General features: G+C 40.7%; 1 protein-coding gene and 2 long non-coding RNA genes across 3 annotated transcripts in view; 1 reads left to right on the forward strand and 2 right to left on the reverse strand.

Moving 5' to 3' along the window:
* The window catches only part of LOC138733049 (tubulin polymerization-promoting protein family member 2-like), a 35,761-nt gene extending 33,486 nt beyond the window's left edge, over nucleotides 1–2,275 (reverse strand). The window contains exon 1 of the mRNA XM_069879936.1: nucleotides 2,182–2,275. The gene's annotated coding sequence lies outside the window, so the exon portion shown is untranslated. The remainder of the gene's footprint in view (nucleotides 1–2,181) is intronic.
* LOC138733054 (uncharacterized) lies at nucleotides 1–27,768 on the forward strand. The gene is made up of 3 exons (XR_011339364.1): nucleotides 1–1,937; nucleotides 23,873–23,973; nucleotides 27,438–27,768. It is a non-coding gene; the product is annotated as an uncharacterized lncRNA (long non-coding RNA).
* LOC138733052 (uncharacterized) lies at nucleotides 9,586–23,125 on the reverse strand. Its single transcript, XR_011339361.1, has 3 exons — nucleotides 23,024–23,125; nucleotides 19,694–19,792; nucleotides 9,586–9,988 (listed from the first exon to the last, which is right to left on the reverse strand). It is a non-coding gene; the product is annotated as an uncharacterized lncRNA (long non-coding RNA).

Consider the following 27,768-nt stretch of genomic DNA (forward strand, 5'->3'; position numbering starts at 1 on the left):
AAAATCAAGATCCACCAGAGCGGTTTAATCTGCAGGAAAGCTAGGATGAAACCATCTTGGAAGATACTTGGCAATCCTTAGCTTATTTTTTTTGTTAAATCTCTGCTGTTTATACTCACCCAGTCTCAGCCTTGTCCCTACTGCATCTATAGTTAAGGTTGGCATTGGTATCAATAGTAGTACAAGGGGATCAAAATGGAAATGTTAATTGCTAAATCTGTAATTTAGGCCACCTTTTAGGAAGTCCTGTGAGACATACCAGCCCCGCTAAAGGAAGATCAAGTGTATCATACCATCATCCAACATAACGCAGCACAGCCACAGATAGTGCAGTGTCAACATCGAGCAGCACCAGTCTCTCAGAGGAAATACAAAATACAACATAGACAAATTGCGGAGATAATGAGCGCTATGTCTGTATTTCTGCCCCACCACAGACATTTCACCTTTATCAGATCTCTAGGGACCACTGTTGCACTTCAATGGGATATTAATTATAATTCCTCTTACTCTTAATGAATGGATTTTACTGTCTCTGTGATGTCCCTTTCAAAGCTGCAAAACTTTGTGATGCAATGTTGTGTTTCTATCACTGAAGACCTGGGCTTTCCTATACAGCAGGAGGACACTTGGTGGCACTCATTCAACATCACTTTTACTTTCCATGCCACAGATTCTCTAGTTAACCTAAACATCTGAAAAATTCCCCTTAATAAGATTATCCCTTGACCTCTGTCACTAAGACCAACTCCTGCAGTCAGTACTCAGTTTTGACTTACTAGTTAATGAAGTAAAAAACAGTTAGGTTTGTGAAAAAGAAAACTAAAGATCAGTAAAAGATAGCAAATGGATCATTAAATTTGAGCTGAGATGCTTTTGCCTGTCAATTATTCTGCAAAATCTTCACTTTTCTGCTTGGATGGATACCTAAAATTTACTCCCTTTGTAATGTGCAAATTATTTGTCCCTGCACATTACTGTTCAGTGCTACTTCGATACAGCTGTTTAAAAATAAACAAAGAAATAAACCCAGTCTGAACCATCTGGTGACCAAGATAGCTACTGAGAAAGAGACAGCTTCAAAGGAGGGAGAGAGTTGCACTTCACCGTACCCAGTAGTCCTTCTAATTTGTACTTCTGGGTGACTGCCATCTGCAACCCAACATTTACACTGTGTTTTGAGAAAGACAAGTGGGAAGCAGCAGCACCCTAACCCAATTAGATGAAAAGATACCTGTAACCCCTCTATAAAATCCTTCTTTTCCAGGAATTACCCCACTATTTTATGGACAGTACCCTGAAGTTATGCCAAGGACCATGGCCTTAAAACTGACACCTGGCAGTGATTTCTGTGAACGCTGCTGAAAGATCTGACAGTCAGTAGGGGATTCGAATATTACCCTTAACAGCAGGGCACTATTACATTAGCTAAGGATAATCCAACACCATTAGATATCCCAAAGCTCTACAGAAGGTGCCTCCTTTGCAAGAGGGGGAAGATCAAACCCAGACGTCTCTGCAACTGTCCACTCGAAATAAAAATTCTGTGAAACACAGGTGAGAAATAGGTCAGTAACCACTAGCAGCCAAGACATTCTCAGTGGGAAATGTCTTAAAGCAATGGAGCACAGCTGAGCACACAAGACCGCCCATCTTGTCAAAATGCAGAAGCACCTGCCTTCCTCTAGAACAGAAACAGGGCCTGTCTCCTCCATCCTTCAACAACATAACAGCCAAAAAAGTGACCCACAGTTGTTCCTCTGGGGTCACAGTACCCGCAGAGGTTGAGTACGCCATGGATGCTCACTAGCCCTGACCCTACGTAATCTGTGCTGCCAGGAAACTCCTTTCCCAGCAGCTTTGCTATTGTTCCAAGCTTTACTAGCTGCACCAGGGAAGCTTTAACTTCTTTGGACAAAGTGCCCATTTAATTATCGGTACGTACTTGCATGCACTTTGCCATATACTCAGCAGTGTTTACATACTTGAGAAAATGCTTTGCTGACAAGTTGTGTACAGCTTTCCAGTAATCTTTGTTAAAACCCAGCACACACTTTTCAAATCAAATGAAGATTATTGTACTCTAAAGGGTGTGCACCAAAGCCACATTTTTTATTTCATAATGTTCTACTTCTAGACTATTTATGAAAATTATTATATTTAAAGAAGAGAGAGAATTACCTTCTTCCTTTCCAAATTTTTATGCAACTAAACGGGTTTTCCTCTAACATCCTTCTAAAAAGAGAAAAAAAAAAGACTCCACGGATACAGTAGAAACGCAGGAAGGCAAAGCGCAGTCCAGAAGTGAACTACAATTCATCAGCTGAAAATCACACCGAGTGCCATTTCACCACACTAAGCACGTGCTCTGCTACAACACACCCGCGTGTGCTCTTTGCAGCAAACCAGCATCCAGCCTGTGCTGTGCTGGGCACCGTTTGTCACAAGAACTGTAGAATCATAGAACAGTTTGGGTTGGGAGGGACCTTAAACATTACCTAGTTCCCACTCCCCTGCCACGGGCCTCTCCCCCCAGCCCAGGCTGCCAAGGCCCCATCCCGCTTGACCGCGGCCTCCCTGTGCAGCCTGCGTGCTGCGGCCAGCAGGGGGCGCTGCGGGGCCGCGGCGGGGCGGAGGCGCGGGTGCCGAGGCTGCCGGAGACGCCGCCGCCGCCGCCGCTCCGCCAAAGGGTTAAAAGGCTCCGCTCCCCGGGGCCTGGGAGGGTCCGGGCGGCGCGGGGCGAAACGCGGAGAAAAGTAGGTCACGGGCTCGCCGAGCGGGGCGGGGGGCGCGGACGGAACGGGGCGAGCGGGAGGGAAAGGCGCTTAAAATTAAAAAAAAAAAAAAAAAAAAGCGAAGCGTGATTTGAAATTCTGCCCGCACCGCGGCCTTTATCGCGGGTCCCGCGCCCCGCTCGGCGCTGCGGGGCCGCTCGTGTCCGCGGTGAACGCGGTGAGCGCGGGGCCGGGCGGCCGCGGCGGGGGCCACGTGCGCCGCCGGGCACGTGGGGGCGGCTCGTCACGGGAGAGGCGCGGCCCCCCCCGCCCCGGCGCAGCTGGAGCCGGTTTGCCGGGGCCGCCCGCCAGCGCCGCGCTGCCAGGGTATTCTTTCGGTCGGGAAAAAAAAAAAAAAGGAGAAGGAATTAGGACAAAAATGGGAGTGGGAAAGGATGAAAAAAAAGGGCAGCGCGAGGCGCTTTCCAAACTAAGCCACCCCGCGGCAGCGTGTTTCGTAGCCTGCCTCGGCAGGACCCAGCGCCAGGGAGCCTCCGGCTGGGCCTGTAACCAGTCCGGCCAGTTCATCCCCCCGTCTCGGTGCGTTACCCGCCGCCGTCCCCGGCGGGGGAGGGACAGCAGCAATGTTCTCAAAGAGAGGGTGGCTCACCTGAGAGGTGCAGCGTTGCACACCTACCAAGCATAAGCTTTCAAGCAGATTATTTTTGTTAAAAAAAGCTTTCTTAAAGAGAGAGACAACGTGTTGCAATGGGAAGATGAGCATCTCGCAAGCTGGTTGCAAAACTTCGTTTGTGCTTTCAGGGCAAGGAGGTGAATTTTGAAACTGCGTTTTTTATGAAGTTCAAATGCTCTAGCAAGGGTTCTGCAGGCAAGTTCAACTCTTCCTTGGGAAATCTGGCCACTTAAAACTTCATTGAGAGCAGTATGAACACGTGTATCGGTCATGCACTAAGTAACATCACTGTCATCTATCATGCTTATCTTTTCCTCAAGGAGAGAAGCATTTGTTTGGGAATCTTACACGGCCCTAAAAATTTATGCCAGAAATGTCAAGGTCAAAGAAGGGTGCTCTTCACTTGCAGTAGGAGCTGGCGAAATCCAAGAAGAAAGGAAATGTACTTCACAGTCATGGCTTGGCCATCAAAAACAAATGACTTCTGCGTCATCCTTCATCTCATCCTTCATCTGGAGGGCTACCTCATGCCAGAAGAACATCTCTGTCAACCCTCATCCTTTAACCCAATTCTTCAGATAGTTTGAGATGATCTGTCATACCAATTCCTACTTCCCTTGGCATGGTTACATTACAGGCAAGCTCTGTATCTCATTTCTGTTCAGTCCCAGTCCATAAAAATACTAGTGGCTTTTTCAACAATATTTTAATCAAAACAATCAGTATTCTCTTTAATTTTTGCTAACCAAATGGGAAAATCGAATTTGTTTGGGACTTTTTTGTTACAAATTCAATAAAGGGAATTAACACTTCTTACAGTACAAAAGACTGCATGTGTCTGATGTTACTTTAGTCCACATGTCTTTCTTCAATTACATTCCAGGTCACCCATTACAGCTTCTTCACCTGCTGCACGCGACAGGCAAAAGAGTAGCAAATACATTGCCCCTTCAGCAGACGTACTTTTCATTTTAATGTATTTAAATACTACAGAATTAACACTGCATATGGACAATGAAAGGGTCACACACTTACCAGCAATTTAAACAAAAAACCAACTAGCAGTGAAAAGATGCACATGTACAGAAAAGGATTGTGTCCAAACAATGCAAGGATTATGAACAAAGAAACTTATACACCTATTAAAAGGAAATGGCATCCTACCCAGGATGCAGTCATTGAGCATATTAGAGTGATATTTTACCTCCCAAATAATGAAAAAGGGAGATTAGGTGGTGTTCCTCTTCATTGTTGAGTAAAGCTGCCCACATTTTTTCCATCATCACAAACTCATATTTAGGAAGGGAGCATAGTGGAGGAGAGACTCTTGATTCTTCATGCTGCTGAGCTCCTTGCTATACTATTCAGCAAGGGAGACTTCCCACTGTTTAAAGTGTCTTTTTCTAACTATTTGCCCATCAAGCATGGTGCTTAGCCTTATTGTCCGTGATTCCCTGGGACAGGGATAGGTAGACCAAAGGCAATGGAGAGTTACATTATTTAGCAGGTTTATAAGTAGTTTTCCCTGGACTTTGTGCTACTCATTATACAACGTCTACAAAGCTGAGAATGGACATGGAATACATATGTTTTATAATTCATATTGTCAGCTGTCAATTACTGTCACTATACTAACCAGGTCAGTCAGCCACGCTCTTCTGCTTGCAGCTGGAGGGCATGGATTGCAGATGTAGTTCATTCAGATGACTCTGTAGGAAGGAATAAATGGGACACCCGGTTTTCAATACAGGGGTGAAGATTACAGAAGTCATTACAATCAATTGGCAGAGAGGTCATTTTAATTTATAATGAAACCTGAGAGTAAGGTTGATGCATTTATGTGTTCAGAGGGAGTGCTTCTCTCAGCTCACATGGATGCAGCCTACTTCATAGCAGCGTATTCAGGAAGAATCAATGAAGGGCGGGGGGAGGCAGTGTGAGCTGAAGGACACATAGGTAACTGTCACTGGTGAAATGTGCAAGGCGAACAATTCCAATGCTGACAGCCAGATTACCACAGTCATGGCATGCCTCAAAGCAAGCCTTGCCTGTGGAGGTCAGCGAAGAGTCAAACCATCTCTTAGCAGCAGCAAGAGGGAGAATGGGGAGTTTTAGTCCTTTTCTACTTCTCCGCCCTCTGTTTCCTCAGATAAGCGGGAGTTATGAGAACTAAGGACAATTATAGGATAGTCTTTGACCCACAACATAGAACTGCCCACTTAGCTGTAGTTGTCTTAACTATGTTCTGCTGCACATTGTGTGGGGTAGAGCTGACTTAAACGTGTGCCTTCAGTCATTTGTTTACTAACAGTCTTTGTGACCGATTCATGCATGTTCCACTGCAAATGCTTTTGATAATGCTGTTACAAAGGCTTGTGAATGTCAGTGTAGGAGGGTAAAATATTTTGAGCTGCTCAGCTTTGCTTTATAAATATTTTTGGAAGCCACCAATGTGAAATGCTCCATTCACATTCAGCACTGAAAAAAAAATAATGGCTTCTTCTAGAACAAAGACACATCTGTCAGTGCAGTAAAGTATATGAATTTACGCAATTTGCAGCACAGAAAAAGTACTTTCTCAAACAAATTAAGTTGAAGCAGCAGAGAAAGAACAGCATGACGCTCTCTATGCAATGTCAACAATAATTAACAGAGCACTTTAGAGTCTGCCAGCACTTCCAGTGAGTAAGGTACTCTCAGACATTTGGTATGAGCAGGCTGCCCTTCTGTTCCTCTGCTCCTGGAACTCAAAGCCAAAAGTGTTAGTTGTTAGCAGCTATCCTATCATTAACTTTTAAATGTTGAATGCCACCCAACATTTCCCCTTAGAAGGATAGAGGGCAGAGGGCAAGAGGACACTGTTGCAACTGCTGTAGGGATTCAGCTGCAGGGTTTGCATTGCTGCGTCATACATGGAAATGTGGGGCATTTGTTTTTTTCTCAGGGCATCAAAATGAAAAAACCAACACATTGCACCACACACAGGGCCTGTTAAGCTCTTTATTCCTGAGTTTCCTTTTCGGTAACTTTGGACAAGGCAGCTTCCTTGTTTCCCTTACAGAGGCATGTAACATTTGTAAGATTTTTTTCAGCTCCTGCTGATTCTCCTGGGACACAGACTGCAGACATTTTGCAGCAGGCAGTCTTTTCTCTTAGGCTACCTGTGTACAAAATGCAGAACTAATGTAAGCCTGCTTTCACACACAGCATTGTACTGCTCCTGTATTCCTCATTTAATCATGATACCTTTGTATGCACTTATGGATTAAATTTCCAGTATTGCAAAAGAATGGGACGCTCCTGCCATCTTTCTGTCTTTACAAATGGTGAAACTGCAGCCTTGTCTAGAGTACCAAGATTTCCACAAGTTGTTTTTTTTTTTTTTCCTTCTAGACTGATTGTGAACGATTTCTTCCACGCATAAAAGTGCTCCTATGGTTGTCAGGGAAACAACTGTTGGCACAACTTTGCCCTGGTATTTGGAGGGCTTGGCCAATTGATTGCTTTTCAGTGGATTGTGCATTTGTGCAGATGCAGCACACCGGCAGACTGACAGACCTGCCTTTTATTTGCCAGTTTGAGCTTATGAGCATGCACTACCTCCAAACTACAGCTGTGAGAGACAGTGAGCATACCTCCAGCTAGTGTTATTTGAACTAGTTTGAGTAGCAGCACAGTAAAAACCTGGTGACCAAAAGTCAAGTGCAGCTTCTGTGAGACACAGGACTTATTTGTGAGGTTGGCCTGCACCATGTACATTGCTGTTAGTAGCTCAGCTGGTTGTTTAAACTAATCCACACCAAGATAAAATGCTGTAATAATGCTTCTCTGATGCTGGCATCCTTCATACAGTACAGCACTGAGCTTAGGAATTCACATTAGCCTACAGTCTGCACCATTGCCTGCACCTCTTCTGCAAACCTCAGCGCTTTCCTCCTTCCCCTCCTGCAATCTGTGACCAAACCTAAATCAAAATCAGCCATCACATCCCCCGAATTGGCTTAAAGGTTGAAAACAAGGGTAATGAACTTTGCACTGGCTGAGGCTAATTAGTGTGCAGGCAATCATTTATGCTTAAGCCATGCTAAACATTTGCTAGTACTGGAAGAGCTGAATGTTATAGTGCACAGCAAAAGCCCAAGGCACAAAGAAGTTAAGTGACTTGCCCAGTTTGACACAGCAATTCAGTGACAGAGGCAGAATAGCCTACTCAGTTCTCTCTCCCCAAACAGGTCTAATCTCTAGATCATACTTTGATCTTCGCTTAGCAACACAAAATAAAACTCCCTCTGTTCATGCTATAAGTCATTACAGAAATTACTTTCAAGTTACAGACTCACCATTATCACATCGTTGCAAGATCAAACAAAAAAGAGGGCAGTAGGAGAGGAAAAGAAGGATTACTTTGTGTCAGTTACTTCCACAGTCTGCTCAACAAACCTGAAGAGGAAAACCAATTTTTTTAGACAGATGCCTTTTACAACACATCAAACAGTTCTTATGGGCGTATGTCAGGTACATTATACTACAAAAGCTTTGTCCTTTGCATTCACAACAGCCCAGATGTTTATCAGGATTTTCTAGTCCCTAAATTCAAGATCAAATTGGGATATACATTAAGATAGCAGCAGAAGTACATCAACAAAGTCCAAAATATATAATAATTAGTGAAAAGAAAGCATAAAGTCAAGGTGTTCCTGTGCTAAGGCTACACTGAGGGGAGTTTATGGCATCTCAAAAGGAAAGTCTGGAGAAGGAAAAAGCCCATTTTTCAGTGTGTTGGCTTTGAAGGAAGTCAATACGAGGAAACAATTGTCTTTCCTAATTGATTTTACTGCTGGCACATGTTTATGTCCTCCATGCAAAGCATGTGATGCTGATAGCATGAAGACAGCATTGTACTGTTTACTACATAACAACATCACATGCATATATTGTGCTCTCTGCATGCCCACAGCAATGCTCTGATTAATTTATTCATAAGAGCAGTTTGTAATTCTCTAAATTATCACGCACAACAAAGAACATTACACCCTGAGTACAAACTACATTTAACATTACTACATAGTCTTCCACTCTCAAGCCAACATTCAGTAGCATCTTGCATTTTCCCCTCTCCCTCCCCCTGTCCTCTGCTATGCATGGTCTTAGCCCTTGAAATACTACAAAGACATCCAAAACCTCTGGTCTCCTAGATGAGGCATCCTCCTTAATAAGAATAAACCAAGCCATGGCTGCTGTGCTAAGACAGTACTCCCAGCCTCTCTGCAGGCAACAGGAGATGGCAGAGGATGCTGTCTGGCACCCCACCAGGCTGATCTGTTCCACTCCCTGGGAATGGCCAGGCCTGAAGTTTTTTTCCATCTCCAAACCCCATTAGCAACAGTACAAGTGCCAAACACCTGTTCTCAAACCCAACACCTCCACTCTTTTCATTTAGGGTGACACTGAGCTCCCACAAGTTATTCTGTCCCCTGAGACCACAGTAGATTTAGATGCTTTGCTTGAAATTTCACTGTGAGCCAGAAAGACGGCAGAAGGACTTACAGCAGAAAAAGAGGATAGGGAGAAATTCCGGACGTGTCTGAGGTCCTTTCCTTTGCTTCTGTTTGGAATATAAAAAAAAGTATCACAGTTCTTGTCTATAACAAACCAATGCATCCACCAGGCTCCAGATGTAGCTGGAGCTGTATCCACAAGCTGTGTAGCTGTATCCACAAAGAACAGGGCTCATGTTTGTTACTGGTAGCAGTAACTTCCACCCCAGTGAGCTTGAACAACCTTCCCCTCCAGATTAAATCAAATGGCTCTAGTTCTCCCCTAAAGACACCAGTGGATGGGTGTGCCATGAGAAAACTCCCACCTCTCAGATCATATATTGCTTACATGAAAACAGTGGGTAAGTTTCTGGAAGATTCCTCTATTTAAATCAGGCCAGGGAAAAGCAGCATGCAATTTTCTGGCAACAACAGTGGAACTACAGCTATTCCCACCTCTTCTTAGAGCAGTATATGTACTGGATATATACCCACCCATGAGTCTATCTGTGATGTTAACTCAAACTGTAGCAAAAAAAAAAAACCCTAACCAAATGAAACCCCACCCTTTCCTGCATAAGAAAAAGAGTGTAAAAGAACAGGTGGGATTTCACCTGTTTTCATAACACACTTCAATTCCCATACAAGGGAATTAGAATGAGGCAGCTATGTCAGCAGGAGCATCAACGCAATACTGATACTGGACAGAGACATTGTAATACAAGAAGATGGAGCAAGATGAGGGTGAGTCAGATGATCTTTGTCTTCTATGCAGTGTCCTAAAATTTGGCTATTACAGGAAATTACACAAATATTGAATCACTGTTCTGTACACATCATCATTCTGTACAGAATCTTTCTATGGTGAGAAAGTCATTGTTAGGTTTTACAATTTTACACTACACTTTTATTTCAAACCATGTCCCAGAGCATTCAGCTGACCTTGTGCAGGGAAGTATTTGAAGTACATGTGACTTCTATTATCCCCAGTAAAAACTCTGACCATGACACTCCAGAGATACATGCAACGACCCTTCCATATTCTACCTGGAAAAGACAAAATAGTATGTGAATATTCTTTTACAAAACATTACAGAAAAGATAATCAAAAGAACATAAAAAGATAAGTAGAATGCCCACAAAATGGAGATACATCTCATGACAAATGCACTGACATTGCCTGGATTTTTCTGAGATATTTTTTATTTTTTCCACATAATTTCTTAGTGGACATATTTTCAGTGGACATATTCTCTTTTGAAAATGCTTTCCTTATTATTACAGAATCACAGAATCACAGAATCACAGAATGATCTGAGTTGGAAGGGACCCACAAAGATCACTGAATCCAACTCCTATCCCTGCATAGGACAACCCCAAAATTTACACCATGGGTCTGAGAGCATTGTCCAAATGCCTCTCGAATACTGTTAGGCTTGGTGCCATGACTGCTTCCCTAGGGAGCCTGTTCCTGTGCTCCAACACTCTGAGTGAAGAACCTTTTTCTAATATCCAACCTAAACCTCCCCTGACACATCTTCCTGCCATTCCCTTGGGTCCCATCATTGGTCTGCAGAGAGAAGAGATGAGCACCTGTTCGTCCTCATTCCCTTGCGATGAAGCAGTAATCTGCTGAGAGGTCCCCCTTGAGTCTCCTCTTCTCCAGGCTGAACAGACCAAATGAATTTAGCTGCTCCTTGTACGACTTCCCCTCTAGACCCTTCGCCAGATTTGTGGCCCTCCTCTGGACACTCTGCAGTAGCTTGATATTCTTTTATTCTGCAGCACTCAAAACTGCACAAAATACTCAAGGTGAGGCCGCACCAGTGCGGAGCAGAGCGGGACAATCACCTCCTTCGAGTGACTAGCAGTGCTGTGCTTGATGCACCCCAGGACACGGTTGGCCCTCTTGGCTGCTAGGGCACACACACTGTTGGCTCATATTCAACTTGCCGTCAACCAGAACCCCCAGATCCCTTTCCACAGGGCTGCTCTCCAGCCTCTCACTGCCCGGCCTCTGTATGTATATCCTGGGTTGCTCTGTCGCTGGTGCAAAACCCAACACTTGCCCTTGTTAAACTTCATGTGGTTGGCAATTGCCCAGCTCTGCAATTTGTCTAGATCCCTCTGCAAAGTCTCTTTGCCCCCAGGAGTGTCAACAGCTTCTCCTAGTTCCGTGTCATCAGCAAACTTGGTTAGTAAACCTGGTCCTAAGATGGATCCCTGCAGAATCCTGCTAGTGAGTGGTTACCAGCACATTCACTATGGCCCTTTGGCCTGACCCATCGGCCAATTGTTCACTCAGTGCCTTATGTGTTTATTCAGCTGAATGGTGGACATTTTGTTTAAAAGGATACTGCAAGATACAGTATCAAAGGCCTTGTTGAATTCCAGAAAGATTACACCAATTGTTTTTCCTTGGTCAGCGAGGTGGGCAACTTGTCATAGAAGGAAATCAAGTTTGTCAGGCAGGACCTTCCTGTTAAAAATCCATGCTGGCTGGAAGCAATGACAGTGTTGTCTTTCAGGTGTTTTTTAGAATTGCTAAGCTTGCTCTGCTCCAAAAAGTCCTGGCAAGTTACTATTAAAAACATCCCCAAGACTCTAGAGGCTGAGGAGGAGGAATCCAAACTGATCTATAGCAAAACATGTTTAAAATTTATTTCTTTTAATGGCTATTAAATGTTGAAAGTGCAGTACAGGAGATATGCTGATAATAGAAAAATCCTCCCTTTTGCAAATAACAACAGTAATGAGGCATTATTGCACAAGAGGAAAAAGAAGATAAGTATTTAATTCTAGATATTCTTCCCCTTGGATGATGGCCTTTGGCAAACTGTGATGTTACCCAGGTCTTTAAATAGTGAAGTTTCCAAGCAAAAGGTTGTGAAAAAAGATTTCAAGAAAATACATTTATAATACATGATGGAGCTTGGAAGAAGCCCAACAAAGAAAGCAATTCTTGTTTTCTAACCTAGAGGACAAGCCTTCTATAAACACTCACAGTGAAGGAGATTACTACAGTACTGAAGCAAAGCAATGAAGTGAAATGGAGTACACATACTATACTTGAAAAGGTTTCAGCCTTTCAGCTATCTTCAGCCAAAACACAAGCTATCTAGCACTAATAGACTTGGGATGTAACATCAGTGGAACTCTGTGGAGATAGCCTCACTGTCACAGCTCCATGCTTGTAAAATGATCCTGCTTCTTTCCATAGTTACTCCTAAGTAGAAACATTTCTACTCTCTTTCCAGCATCCTGTAAGCCAGCGTTGCATAGAGTAAGGTAGCTGAATTGCAATTATTCTTTTTAGCGTGTGCTGGTTTTACACATTCACTGCTAGTTCTCTGATTGAGGCTTTAGCCTAGCTATGGGGTAAAAAAATAAAATTTAAAAAAAAAAAAAAAGTGGTTTGGGTTTTGCAAAAGCCAAACCAAAGCTATTTCAGTTCCAAGCCCCATTTGTTCTGAACCCTGAAAGTTAAAGCCTGGGTGGTTTGGATAAGTGCTTCTAATTCTAGCATACCCGTATTTAAAATAAGAGGGAGGATTTGTTTTTAAAAAGCTAAAACTAGGATGGTCTGGAACAAACTCTCTGAAGACATTTAGGGAGGATTAAAAAAAACAATTCCATTCCTTCCACTACCACTTTGATCCCTCATGAATTTTTATCCTATCTGTTCTTTGCTTTCCATCTCTCAGATATTGTTTGTTTCCCCTCAGTTTCCAATAGAGCTTGAAATGAGATTTCTTTTACTTCCTTGTTCACGCACAAATCTCTGAACCACACATCTTGGCATATGTTAACTGCCAGATCGAGTCACCGAGTTACTTCCACCTTTGTACCTAAACTTGTTGAAATAGCGCATCATGTATGTCTTCCAATCTCACACCATCTTTATTTTATTTTGGAAGGAAAATTCTGATTTTAGTGGGACACAAATAGAACCACCTAATTGAAATGGTTTTATGACAGCAGAAATTGTCCTACAGTGTGACTCAAGACAGAAACAGTATTCATTGTCACAATTTATAACTACATCAAGAGTTAACTTGAGAATTGCAAGCTGGCAGCAATAATTCGTACATAGCTGCAAACTGTTTTCATCATTTCTGTTGATACTGGCAAAAAGCTTGTTTTGGCTTTCTGCATGTTGCAGTCATTAGTATAATATAGTGTAGCCACTGAGATATATTTAGGGGAAGGTCATTTTTATTCATCTGATTATGTACTGGGAAGTTAAATAAACAAGCAAGTTAAAGACATCAGCAATCCCACTCGTTTATCCATGCCAAAGTGAATTCTAAAAGCTGGTTGATTCAATTAAAGGAAAAGTTAAGCAGTGATTGTGTCAGTTGGAGGAAAGAAGGCATTACATTTACTTCCTTCGTTTACAGTGGGTCTGTTGGGCCCCAGGTCTTGGGAACAAAACTTCAGGTTGATGCAAACACAGACCCACCATAAATGAAGGAAGTGTGGGTACGTGAACTACTACAGGAGCTTTACTCCTTCAAATCAAAGAGCCCTGACAATATCCGCACAAGGGTGTCAAGAAAGCTGCATGATGTCATTATGAGGTTGCTTCTCCATTGAGAAGTCATGGAGATCAGGGGATTGTAACAAGGCTAATGTCACCCCTATCTACAAGATCTTAAAGGAGGATCTAGGAAATTATAGGACCATCAGTCTTACTTCAGTCCCCAGAAAAGTTACAAAATAAATTCTCCTGGGGGCTATCACAAGTCAAATGAAGCATAGACTGGGAAAAGCCACCGTGGGCTCATCAAGGGCAAATCGTGCTTGACAAACCTGATTACCTTCTGCGACAAAGTATCCTGCATGGTTGATGGGGGGCAAGCAATGGTCATTACCTATCAATATTACTCCAAGGCTTTCAATAGTTTCCCAAAGTCTCCTCCTAGAGAAACTGATGTGTTGTGGTCTAGACTGTGCTTTTGCCAAGAAAGTTTTGACCAGATCATCCTTGAGGTCCCTTCCAACTTGGTATCCTATCATTCTATAACTTTATTTACAACTGTTTGGAGTATCATTCCAAGGCACAAAAGGATACTGTCCTTCAAAATTACATTTGGGGGGAAGTAAATGTTCGTGTTTTTCATTTTGCAATTCTGTAACCATAAAAGTTACAAAACAAGTCACTTTTGAGAAGTACTCATCTTTTACGCTCATTAGATTGCAATCCAGAGATGACTGAACATGATATTTAAACAGTAGTGTTTTTGCCAATGAGTTACATGATCAACACGAACTGCTAATGTTTTCTATTCTAAACCTTCTCAAAATGTCAAGTGCTCTTGTCAGCTGAGTGGAAGTGGCATAAAAGTAACTTCTGAAGTTGCTGTTGATGAGATACCCTTGGAGAACTTAGTATATATACTGAAATCATATTCACAATATGCTCTAATCTCCCCTGCTGCAAAAGGATTAGGCTCTTAACTTTTGTTTCCATTAATGGCAATGTAGCACAGTCCTTCCAAAAAAGATGCTGGGCATTCTTAAATAACAGAAGTCTTATTTCCTGGGTTTTCTAAAGCTGTAACAACCCCCCCCCCCATTTTTTAAAGTTGCTTTTGAAAAACCTAGGCCTGATAACTAACTCTGTTACAACCCTCATAATTGCAGCACTGTTAATTTTTTTTTTTTAACAACATATCACCAAAACAGTAAAGAAATTCATGGTTGTCTGAGTCATACTGGCTGTAGCAGAGTCACTGTTTGTTCATTGCCAGTTTCTTTTGTGAATTAATCCATCAGAAAAAAAAGTAAGAAAGACTGTGCAAGACTTGAGGTCCTTGCCAAGGATGTAGAAGACCTGAGTTCATTCCCTGCTCACCCACACTTATCACAAGTGAACACGGACAAATCCTACAGAGCCAATAATGTAACTTAGGCAAAACTTTGATGTGCCTGCCCAGAGGTCTTGCAGCCTTGCCTAGGTGCTTCAGAGCTCTGATGGCACTTTCTGGGCACAGTTGCTCACAGATGTCACCCTACTGCCCTAGGAAGGACAATGGGCTTCCTGGCTTTTGCCTGAATACCATGTTCATGGTGGCTGTTACACTACTTAGAACAAAAGACACAAAGTACTTTACTTCTAAAGTTTCGGTGAAGTAAGATCACCACTGATAATGTATTTCCAGCACCACGGGTCTTAACATGTTGACACATGTCAAGATAAGCTATTTTTTTGGAGTCTCTTTCTTGACTAACGGGCATGTTTTTTCGATCACAGTATTTTACAAAAGTCTAGTTCAACAGGTGGAACTTCATGGACTACTAGCAAAGGGACTGTGCACTTGTGATCAATGTTTGGTACTTTAATCACATATACATAAGGTCTTTTCCTCAGACGACAAAAAAAAAAGTGCCCAAAGTCTCTGCTCACTCACTGAAAGGAAAAACTGGTGTTTTATGTTGTTCATCCATGCACAAATGTCTGATTGCAGGAATAAATAGCAGTATTTTGAACAGGGAACACTTATTTTTCAGTTTTGGTACTGTCAATGCAGAGTAACTACAGAGGCATGTAATTTGGCGCAAAGCATAAGTGTTCATGAAGATGAGCTTTTACATATGGCACTTCATGGATAAGGTGCAAATAAGCATAAAAATCAGAAAGCAGGGTAGAATTTGGAATGTATTTTCTTACATCTTATTTTGCATCCACATGTTTTCACTTGACCTGTAGAAAACATTAGTTAGGATATTAGTTCCATTAAATTTCAGAATTTGAATACTTTCAAATTGCTAACTGCTTATTTGTGATCACTCAGAAACAGTCAGTGCTAGTGTGTAACAAGTAATCCATGTCTAAACTGATCTTCACGCTGCTGAAAAGTAAAAGTTCAAAGATGCTGGAAAAAAAAGTAGGCTTCTAAAAACATTTTAGGGTCATTTCACATGTTTGATCACATCTGCTCTTATAACTATAATATGCCTTGCTGGATTTAAAAGCCTATTTTCACACAGGTAATATCATACTTTACAGCACTGTAGCCTCATTTACATTGCATTCACAAACATAGCAAGTGGGCTGAAAAACACACAGGTACATTCAGCAACTAGGTTAACCCGCATCCAGAGATATTCAGAGTGTGGGTTAAGTACAGGTAGAAGAGTACAGCTGCCACATTCAGGTCAATGAGATGCATCTGGGTTTCCAGCCCATCCTTGCCTCAGCTGGCTTCCCCTCTAAACCAGGCAACTGGGCCAGTTGGTGATGCTGCTTTAGTAGCTTATCCTGCAAGCAGGGCACTTTTGCTTCCATTAGCCCTAACTACTTAATACAATCTTAATAATAGCAAATCCTTGCATTTTACAATATTGACTCACTACCATTAATTATGAAATTAATCTTTAGAATGTCACATAAGGTAAGACCTTTCTTCATTGGTAACAATGATCACAAAATCCTCAATGAAGTGCAGAGCCATAAATGCAGGAAAAACCATCCCACCAGTACAAATTTTTAACTGAAACATCAGAAACCATGGGACTGAATAGAAGCAAAAGACTCCTGATGATTGCATGAAATAATAACTTCAATGCTTATAATGTTCAGGTGATTTATTTAATCTTCACACACACCCACAACAAAGGAAAGCAAAACAATTCTGTCTGCACTGCACAGGGACTACGAGGCAGCAGGAATACGGCATCTGCCCAGGGCCAGCATGAGGAGTCTGGAATGCCTGGCTGCCAGCCCCATTCTCAAAATACATTGCTCTTTTCTAAAGACAGCAGCTGCTTTTTTGTTCTCTGATACTTATAGAGCATCTAAAATTATTTCCATTGAAGATAATAATCTGTCCAGTTCAGTGGGAACAAAATTGGGTCATAAATTTTAAACTGGTATAATTTCACTGAAGAATCCTGTTAAGCTCATGGTTACACACAACAGCGTAATTATTAAGGTTCAGTTTAAGAAGCCGACTGGCACACCAGGAAGGCTGCGGCAGTAGCACAAGAGCTCTGAGTTCAGCTCTTCGCTCTGCCACAAGAGTGGCCAATCTTCTAAATTGGGCAATTCCTGTAGCCTGAAATGCAGTCAAGAACTGTACGCACGGTGTGCATCTTCCCATGCCATGACTAGAGGTGTATGTCTCATGCAGCAAAAGGCAAGGATTTCCCCGTGACTGTTGCACAAGCTGGAAACATGTGAAAGCACGAGGTTTTGGGAGTAAAGGCTTCCTCCAGGATGTATGGGTATCCCTCTACATTTCTGTTGTGTGATGAACTTGTCTGTCCCACAAGAAAGAGGATGTTGTGGAGCCCTAGGGAAAATAGCAAAGAAAGGGGCATAGACAGGGGGCATTGTTCCAGCAAGTAAGATTCAGGTTTAAAGTCTCAAATAAGATGTCCTTGTTACGCTCTCGTCTTTTCGTGAGACTTGCAAAACATAAGCATTTAAAGCTTTCCACAACAAAGCTACTGAATTGGGATGTTCATGCAAATTTGATCACTTTAAAGCAGCAAATCAGCAGTGAAGCTAGTGTACAGTATCTTGTGACTGCAAGAAAGGCCCTCAGTGCTTCTGACTAACAGAGCAGGACACAGGAGCCAGAAGCCACTGACATTATTATTATTATGTCAAGAACAGTAGCATTTAAATGATCACCCTCATTTCTACTGAATATATTTGTTCTTGGTACTGATTTTTTTTTTTTTTTGAGCAGAGGTAGACAGACTGAACATAGACATCAGTCTGACTGCTCATTACAAATGTTTTCTTTCTCCTGCGTTTGTACCAGATCTGTCTCCTTCTTTATGTCCACAGGGCATAGTGAAATTCCTACTGCATCAGTTTAGGCATTTTACTAGGGCAGTCTTGAGTTGAAGGCTAGACACTTTGGACACCCTCACTGTTACTGAAGAAATACAAGTACCAAGAAAGGATAATGAAGCCCACCTGAAAAAAACTAAGTGTGTCAAACAATTAACACTAGTTCTTGTAATAACTTACAATTAGCATGTAAAGTCCAAGGCATCTGCACATTGACAACATGGTTTAATCCAGTACTAAAGTAGGCTAAAATGATTATTATAGCTAATAGTATTTTTACAGAAGTGAAACTATAGAAGAGAAGCCACAAAAACATACTGATTTCAGCTGTGTCTCCCTGACAAGTCCTTATAGATGTTGTTATTTATGGCCCATTTTTTCCAAAAAGAACCCAAGGCTTACAAATGTAGAAATCCCTGGTCATATGAAAGACAGTTGTGGATCAAAATGAGGGATTAGCATGTTCAACTGCCCATATTCGTATCCTTCTACCCAGTTTGCATATGCAAAGGCAAAGAATGTTACATTTATCAGTGTATAAATGAAAGGAGGAGAGATAAATGACCTGGTTTGCAGAGGTGCTGAGCACATGCAGTTCCCATTTATTTCAACTGGAGTGTGAAAAACAGGCCCTAAGTGACTGGCCCAAGCTCACACAATGCATGATTGTCAGTGTCAGGAAGAAAACCCAGAAATCCTTCCAGTCTAATCCTCCCAGTCTAAATCCTCCCCAGTCTAAACTCTAGACACAGTCTCTTCCAGGGAAAAAAAAAAAGGACATACAGCAGCCTAACCACTCTCTTATTCCTACCTTAGCTTGCTAAAGAAATAAAAAGGGACATAAAAACTCCTGCATAATCTTTAATGACTAGCAAATAATGCCAAGTAGGCCAAGTAAATATGTGTGAAGTATTGCTCACACAGCCAGCAACTTGCATGTGTGTCACAGATGGTTTTAGTGAAGAGCCAAAAAGAGAAAGAGAGAAAGGAAAAAGAAAACAAGACACAATCCAGATAAAGAGAAAGATAGAAAGATAGAAATACAGACAAAGACATTTTCTAGTATTTAAAAAAACCCAAACCCTTAGAAACGCTACAAAAACTACTGATAAAAAAAACATATAACCATTTCCTCTCCTTGATAACATGTAGGCTAATCTCTACATAAGTAGAAATAACAGCCCTTTGAAATGGCAATGATTTGCTTGGAAAACATTCATTAAAAATGTCCTGCAATTATTGACTCTATCATTATTTCTTGGCAGCAGCTGAGTCTCACTAAATCTTATGTTGTTTTTCCAACGAAAAGCAAAGCACTATTTGGAAAAAAGAAACCCCACCAAAAAAACCCTACAAGGACATTGTATTTGAAATATGTGCTTGGTGACATGGAGCTGATTGCCCAAAGGAATCAGGATACATAGATTTGTATTATTGTACACGTGAGTAGCTTGAATCATGTACTGCTCGCTGTCTTTGTTTGGATTATGCAGCTTGGCTGGGCAGCCATCCAAAAGATTCACATTAAATTCTCGCTATATTCAGCACAAAAGTCATCTAGCATCAGAGGATCAAAGTTACATCAACCAACAAGCACTAAGGAATTGATAAGCCACTAAAATTAGGTCATCTCCTAGCAGCTGCTTTTGATGGATGAAGCAGAATTTAGCCTCAGGTTTTCTATTTAAAGATCTGTTACAGCATCTTTTCCTGCAGCTACAATGAGAACACAACAAAGTATAATTAAATGTTTAATCATTACTCTTTACTCTTCTGATTATTTCTGCCATGGCATGGATTTGCTGTGCACATTATTTGTGGCTTTCCTTGCCCTTTTTAAACTGACATTAAAATAGTCAAAATTTTTAATTCCTAACCTGTAAAACCTAAGAGATGATTTTTAAAAAATGTGGATAAAAATCTTGCAAAGGTGTTTATTTACCATACTTAGAGAGAGAAGCTGTTGCTTACTGGAACTGAAAATGAATATGCAATTATCTCACTACCGTGTCCACTGGAAGAATCACTGCATCAGTAGGAACTGTATGACTAGAACAGTACATATCTATGCATAAGTACACGCAGGGCTATACACATTTTTATGTAACTATTAATTTATTTATCACCACTTTTTTTGGAAATTACCTAATTAATCCAATTTAAGAGTGCTTGCTGATACACTAAACTATCTTAGACCATTAGCAATTGCCATTATAGTCACTAAACAGAGTACAATATATGCCCTACCAAGACATGCTTGTGGTATCGGGGTAATACAAATGGTGCCATCCTCAGCAGCTTTACAAGACAGCTCAAAAGGAAACAAACAAAAAACCCCCACAGATTTGTTTTGTATGCATAAAACCTGCCTTTGACCTGTTCATAACATGACCAAGGTCTGCTATCTGCAGCCTGTGTACAACACTGTTGTGTTATCATCTGCATAAATGAAACTAACAGAGGACTTTGTTGCCAGGGGTTTTCAATGATATCTCTCATGTCTGTTAAAAATTGCCAAGATCTAATTTAAATAATCTTGAGAAACACAGGAAGGGGAAAAAAAGAACATCTGCCCAACAGAAAAGATGAAGTCAACAGTCCTTTGCCTTTTCAAGTCAAAAAGTGATGAAGAAGACTGAAAAATACAGTACATGCAACATCACATAAGACACACAGCTTTCTGTAAATGATGGACATACACATGCCACTATATAGCAGTCATACCCTATGTTCCCTCATTTCAGTTTAGTAGTTGCTGGGCAAATTTTGTAAGGGGTAGAAACTCCCTGTGCATTTCTGTTCCAAATTTGCAGTGCCCAGTCTTTATCACTCGAGAAAGCAGCATTATGCACTGTAGTTCAAAGTCTAAATCTAGCTTTTTCCAGCTATGTACCTTGTTTTAAATTAAAAACCTAAGCTAGGGTGGGGTGAGAGTATGCAATATGTCTGGAGTACACAACACAATTAAACCTTTTTCTTTTCAAGGGAGTATATTTAAAAGCAGAATGTAAATAAGTTCATTTTATCAATGGTGCTTAGTATTGCAGTATACTTGGATCTCAAGCTAATCAGCTTTCTCTTCTGTGCAGGGCCTCAGAGAAAAGGCCAGCCAGGGAGCCAGCTTGTAGGTGCCTATTTGGCTCAAGGAGTAGGACATCTGGCATGATGGGAAAGCTTTGATGCCACATAAATTTCTGACAACTTCAGCTGACGGCTGTCTGTCATAACATCTGCTGTGTTACTGTGTTATGACCAGACTTCTTTCCTGTGCATGGAGCATATCTGATATTACACCACGTAAATCTTGGGATTTCGGTTTTGACAGGCCTAACAAGAAATGGAAGAAAAGTATCTTTACTGCCCTCTAGCTGCCCGCATTGGCTCATCTTAGCATGAACATGCTTTCTCTTCATTTGTTTACTAACAGAGTGACCTCATCATATATTAATAACTGTGTACTCAAGGCAAAACTGTGCAAAGATGCCAGAACATAACAAGAGTTTGCTTACTTTGTGACACTGCATCTCTGCATCAATTTAAGGCAATAAACACAACACTGTCTATTGTAAAATAAAATACCTGAACCTTTTTCAATGGAGTAAGGCCACGCATTTTCACTAGGTCTACAAAGATCATTTAACTCAGAACAGAAGAGAACAACATTTGCATGAGAAACTGTATTATCCTAATCATCTTTTCTGGTTTTGATTTAGTTAAACCTATTACTGAATATTTTCTTATTTACTTATTCTTGACAGTGATGAACACAAATGAGAGTTACATACATATATATCGAGTCTGATACTGATCTCAACACAATGCAACATTTATTAATCCATGACCATAAACTGCTCAAGAACTGATCTGAGTTACTTCTAAAAATTTCAGTTCACCAGTATATCATTTAACAATTGGAAGAATTATTTTTTTATGCTGCTTCTTTGCAACGTTTTTAGTTTCAGAAATTTCTTTTCCTCTCTTTTTTCTTATGGTCACTTGATGTAACAAATTGTGTGATGACTAGAATTTGGGGATAACCTAAAGAAGGAAGAGTATCTACCCTTCTCTTTTGTGCTGCTACCAGCTTTAACAAATGTCAATATCCTTGAAAAGTTAAACAGGGAAAGCAATGAAACACACACAAAAAAAAACCTTGTAAGAAAAAGAATTCTGTGCACTCATTCCTCCTTTCATTCCAGTTAATGATTAAAAGGAGGAAGGGATATAACCTTTCTCCTTCTCTCCCTATATTTGGGACATTTGTTTGGCATATCTATGGTTTCTAGCTTTGATAAAATACTGTGTTTGTCAACAGCATAGTTATCATTAATTTGATAAATCATATTTTGCCACTACATAAAATGAGGAATAATTTGAATAATATTTTTATGAGTTCTAGTCCTGTTCACCAGGTGTGAAAGCATAGTACTTGTATATCTTCTTGCTTGCCCACACACGGTTGCTATGCATTAAGTTCCAAAACACAAATGCACAAACCTACTGGCAAGAGTCGGTAGAAAGAGGAAAATTGTGATTACTCATCTTTTTAGATGAGAGGACCTGCCTCTTTTAGGCCTCCCTGTTTATGTCAGGAGAGTTGTACTATCTTATCCATGTTTTCTTGGAAGGGCAATGTGTCCTATTTCCACTTAAAGGTTGAGGGTTTGGCAAGGAATGTTCTGATCTAAGAGTGAACAAATGTTGTGCAAGATCTCATTACAGAGATCCCTGATTGCTAGCCTAAAAATCTTCACCAGGCAAACACTGTTACTCGGGTATGCTTATAAACTGAGAGGAGCTGGTTACTTATGCATGTAATACACTTTACAGATATAAAAATCAGCTTCAAGAGGGAAAAAATGTTTATAGAAGAATGGGTCATTATACACCACCACATTTCGATGGGTCACTAATCTAAGCAAGTTACTGCGAAGATTAACGTAGGCTGACAGTATGAAGTTTGGTTTGTGGTCATGTGTTCTGAGGAATCAGCTGTGCCAGCTGTCTTTCAGAAAATGCTGTTGTTGTTTTCCATACTCATGAACTACACTGGAGAAGAAAACAGTGAAAGGAATAATAAGACTCACAAAATCAAGTCTCTGAACATGAGCAAATTAAGCACCAGGATTAAGGTTTTCTGCTGCCTCTTAACTAAGCTGTCCCCATGCTCCCCAAGCTCAGTTCTTGAGGCCACGTTCAGTTACACATCTCATACCTATAGGCAGGTACAAGATATAAAATGCAGTCAGGTATTCTCCTACTGGAACCTTGCCTTATTCCAGTGAATGGACAGTTACTTGATATTTATGTTTATCCTACTCAATCAGCATGGAAGCTTAGGTATCACCTGCTGCATGTCTTTCAAGCCTTACAAACAAAAGAGAATTTCATTTTCCTCAGACTTTTACCTGCCTCTTAAATCATAGTATGTTCACATTGTTTTCTGGTTGTTTTTTATTTATTTTCCATTTAAAATAAAACTGAATACGTTTAGTAAAAGTGAGATGTCATTATCACCATTTTCAGATGTACAAGAAGACGTGTTTCAGCAAGAAAAAGTCAAATTTGTCCACTCTGTAAGCTGATTTGGGAGCCAGTTTGAGATGCCAACTACAATTCTCAGTACTTCATAGCCCTTTGTGTTTGCTGAATATAGTTCTCAATGCCACCAGTTCCTGCTGTGAGGGTTTAGCATTTCTGCAAATCAGATCAACACCTCTAAGCATAGATATTTCTAAATCAAGAACCTACTGTGCTTCCCCAGCCATCCTAGGATCCTTCTCTTCACGTGCTATTTCTCAGCCTTTCAGTAACTGCATCACATCAAAGCTGCCATCTTTCTTCTCCTAGCAGAGCAATAAGCCTTGGCTTGCAGGAAGGATAGCATCTCTACTTTTGGATCTAATTTTCAGCTCCAAATAAACACTGAAGGCAGGAATTTCAGGGGAATTTACAAAAAAAAAAAATAATATTCTCCTTTGGCGTTTGTGCATGTGCATGCAAAGGTGCTTAGCAGAGGTGAATGAGTATAAAACTATCATTTTCCTTTGCCTTTACCTAATATCTTGCCTATAAACCTCTTATCCCTTCTTCTTTTCTATCCTTCAACTTGTTGCTAAAGGTATAGAGCTCATCTTGGTGTGCTCCACCCACTTCAATTTTTCCCACACTGCTTCTACAAAGCTTTGGGCCAAGACCCATAATTGTGAGTGGTTTAGAAAGGTACAGTGAGAATAATGTGAATGAAACCAAGAAAAAAGAAAAACGTTCACTGAATAAAATGGAAAAAATTATCACTGTCAGAAATTTATTAAAATCTGGCCCAGTCATCCAAGTGCAATGAGGGAAGACTCACGTTTGAGACCCTTGAAACTCAAGTGGATAAAACGTTTATTTTGCATGTGCTCCCAGGTGATAACTCAAACACATAGTCCGAGATCTTTTTCAGCTAAGATTTCTAGTATTAAAATTACTCTTAAAATGCTGCCAGCAGCCTGTATATGCTTTGCCTAGCTGCTGTGGTCAATAGTGATACATTCACAGCTATATCAAGGCCTTTCCCACTTACTTGCAATAACACTAATGAGTATACAAAACATTTTACATCCCTTTTCCTTGCCATATATAGCAATTATTCTGTCATTCATCAAACGTACACAAAATCCTTTTCATATGTTAATACACCATTTGCTTCACAACTCTAGCCAAACAGTTGTGCAGTTCTTTGTCAAGAAGATAATATATTTAATCATGGAGTGCCTTGTTTCCATTGTATTGAACAGGTGTTGTTTAATGGCACAGCCATTGTAACATTATATTCATTTATTAATGTTAGTGTAATGAACATATTGTAGAGACATGAATGTGCTGGTCTCATGGTTAGGGTTAGTGGTTACTTATGATGTGGTATATGTAGGATAGTGGCTCAGATTCAGACTGCAGAGAAGCAGGAGTTCATTATAGCAAGTCCAAGTGATGTGGCTGGTTTTGCCCTTGTTCACCTATGAAAAGCTGAGAATACATGAAAGACTTCATTGAAAACGTACAAGTTACTCAGTGTGGTTAATTCTATGTTGGCTCCACTCCCACCTTCTTTCAAGACTGTGTATGTGACCATGCTTCCTGAAACAGCAATCTGCAATAGATTCATGTTGCTTTTGGATACATGTTCAACCCCTTGCATCCCATTTCATGAAGTGACCTGCCTTCAGATACGATGGAGGAAGTTAGCAGGTGACTAGCTAAAACTATGAAACAATGCTTGCTTGGTTAGTGTACCTACAAAAGCTCTGTCCGTTCATTTACTCATTTTTATACACTCTGCCACATTTTAAAGAGTTACTGCTCTGAGTGTTTCTTACCTAGTTTCTTACACTAGTTCATTTTGTGTGGCAACAACGACATTTAGCACAGATGTTCAAACACTGTTAGAGGTTCCCGTCTTGACTGAGGTTCCCGTCCTTACCAAGGCCTGACTGGATACCATAAAGACACATCCTGAAATGCAGCTTCTTCCCAAAGCAATCTGTCTGTCTGATAAGCAGGACTGACAATGGATTTGTTTTGAGTGAGGCTGGGGGCAATTTGCCTACTGGTACAAAACAAGGCTGAGATAACTGAGAGCAAAACTATCTTTTGGCTTCCCAGCACTATATTGTGCCTGACAAGCCATGTCAGACTGTTTTATTTAGCTAGTTTTTAACTGAATTTATTATTAATTAGAATGAATTTTACAACCAGATGGGAATAGTAGCCAGAAGCCAGCTGTGGCAGATCACACACCCTTCCTAGCAGCCTGGTGGCTGCACCTCCCTCAGAAGACACAGAGCACAGTTCTGAGGATCAGACGATTGATTACACAGGTTACTTTATCACCTCTTCCTTTGTTAATACCTCAGCTTTGTCACTCCCCACTGGAGGCCTCAGGACAGGTTTTGAAGTACGCCTGCCACATAATCAGATTTAAAAAAAAATCATCCTTTCCAGGTGAAACTGACAGCACAGCTAGGTTTCCCTATAGGATCACTCTGCAACCTGGACTTCAAAAGGAGAGACACCAGGGATGGCTAAATCCATGCACGGCCCTGAGTAGACTACATTGAGACATCTTTGCTACACAGATTTGAAGGTGAAGATATGACAGCTTTATATCTGAACTGGAGCTGGAACGGGGAAAAGTAGTTCTCCCAACTCTCCCATGGTAAAGACAGTGTAAAAACTTTTGAAAGAATCCTCTAAACTACCTGTCTTGTGAAATACAAACACAATACATAGCAGGGGGCCTTTTTTTTACATGCCAGTTGGAGACACATGAGACAACACACTCAATATTCATTTCCTACAGAGTGTCCTTCCATCCATTTCAGGAGATGACACCATTATTTGCAGCAAGACCTTTGCTTACTTGATGGAAGAAATATGCTTATGTAGACCATGAAAAACACTGTTGAACTACATATGGAAATGAAAAGAACATATTCTTAAATGAACAAAAATAAATCCCTGCTTGATAGAAAAAGGCAAACAAATTCCATTCACAGCTCTGCTTCTGTCAGTGATACTGGACAACTTACCCTGAATGACCAGCAATGTAGCTAAGAGCAAACCTTGGGCAGTAACTATGGTGCATTTTATCTTACTATAAACAGAATTGCTAACATGCAAACTGATACCCAGTCACAGCTGCATGAAAGTAGCAGAGCAGCTAGGTAAGGAAGATAGGTGATAGGAAGTTTTCCAGAAATAATAATCTCTAAATAATAGAGGTTCTCTGTGCAAAAGCTATCTAATGGGAAGATTAATATCTTTCAATTATCATTTCTATAACACTTTTCTTCATTAATAGAATAAACCTATAAATATTGTCCTGCATTACTTAAGTGAAAATAAAAGCAACACACCATTTTAAGGAAAAAGCTCCTGTCTCCAAATTCATGTTTTTCACCCTGAAAGGAATAATGTTATTAAAAAGAATCACCACAGTCTTTCCTTTAGGAAACTTGTATCTTTTTCTTATGAAGAGTAAACAAAGCTCAAGCATCTCTGTAGTGAAAGTAGAGCCTATACAGCTGAGGAAAACAGAGTTGCCTGTGACAGTACAATTCCTTCTTTCTAAAAATTTGACTGTGCCTGAAGTGGAGGGACATAAATGGGTACAGCACAGCTCTTGTACACGCTCGCTCAAACTGCAAGGGAGAGTGAAGTCATATGGGTGCTAAAATGATGTCACTAAACATAGCTATCATTAAATTATTTTTAAAGCTTTAACATGGAAACTTGATTGCAGTAGTCAACAATTACTAGCTGGGAGGACCCACTAGCAGCATAATTCAGGATGCAGACATCCAATATGTTGCATATGAACCTGCATATAAGTAGAAAGAGGGGCAAGATTCCAGAATTATTTTTAAAAACAATTTCACAACAACCCTCTCTACCATGCCAGCTACTCAGTGTTCCAGGACACTCCCTGATAACTCCTGTGGTCTTGCTATCATGATCTCATCTTGAAATCTCATTATAAAATAAGGTAAAGAATAAAAAATAATCTTGTCATCAGGAAAATAACTTAGACTCTAGACAGAAATTAGCTGTTGTGTTTCCCTCCATCAACCTTCTAAAAAATCACTTGCTGAGAAAACTATGGGATTTACTCTTTCTACTTATTTTGTTTATTCTGTTGACAGCTGCTGGATGGCATACAGGCTAGAATGGGCCAGAATGGAGCAAATGGTACAGGAAGATTTTCTGTGACAGCACTACATTTGGCATATTTAGAAAGGAAACTCAGAGCAGAGGGTATGCTGTGCCAACATATAGGATGAGCTTCAGTAAGTGACAGGACTCCAGAGCACCATTACAGGGAGCTATGACAATGTTGCATTGTGAGAAGACTACTTAAGAAATAAATCTACTTTTTAAAAAAGTGATACTAACGAGGGTTTTGTTTACCCATCCTCACTCTGTATACAGACTTCTAGCTAATGAGCTATTATGTCACCCAAATTATGCAACACT

Source organism: Phaenicophaeus curvirostris, chromosome Z (assembly GCF_032191515.1).
Source record: "Phaenicophaeus curvirostris isolate KB17595 chromosome Z, BPBGC_Pcur_1.0, whole genome shotgun sequence".
NCBI classification, from domain to species: domain Eukaryota; kingdom Metazoa; phylum Chordata; class Aves; order Cuculiformes; family Cuculidae; genus Phaenicophaeus; species Phaenicophaeus curvirostris.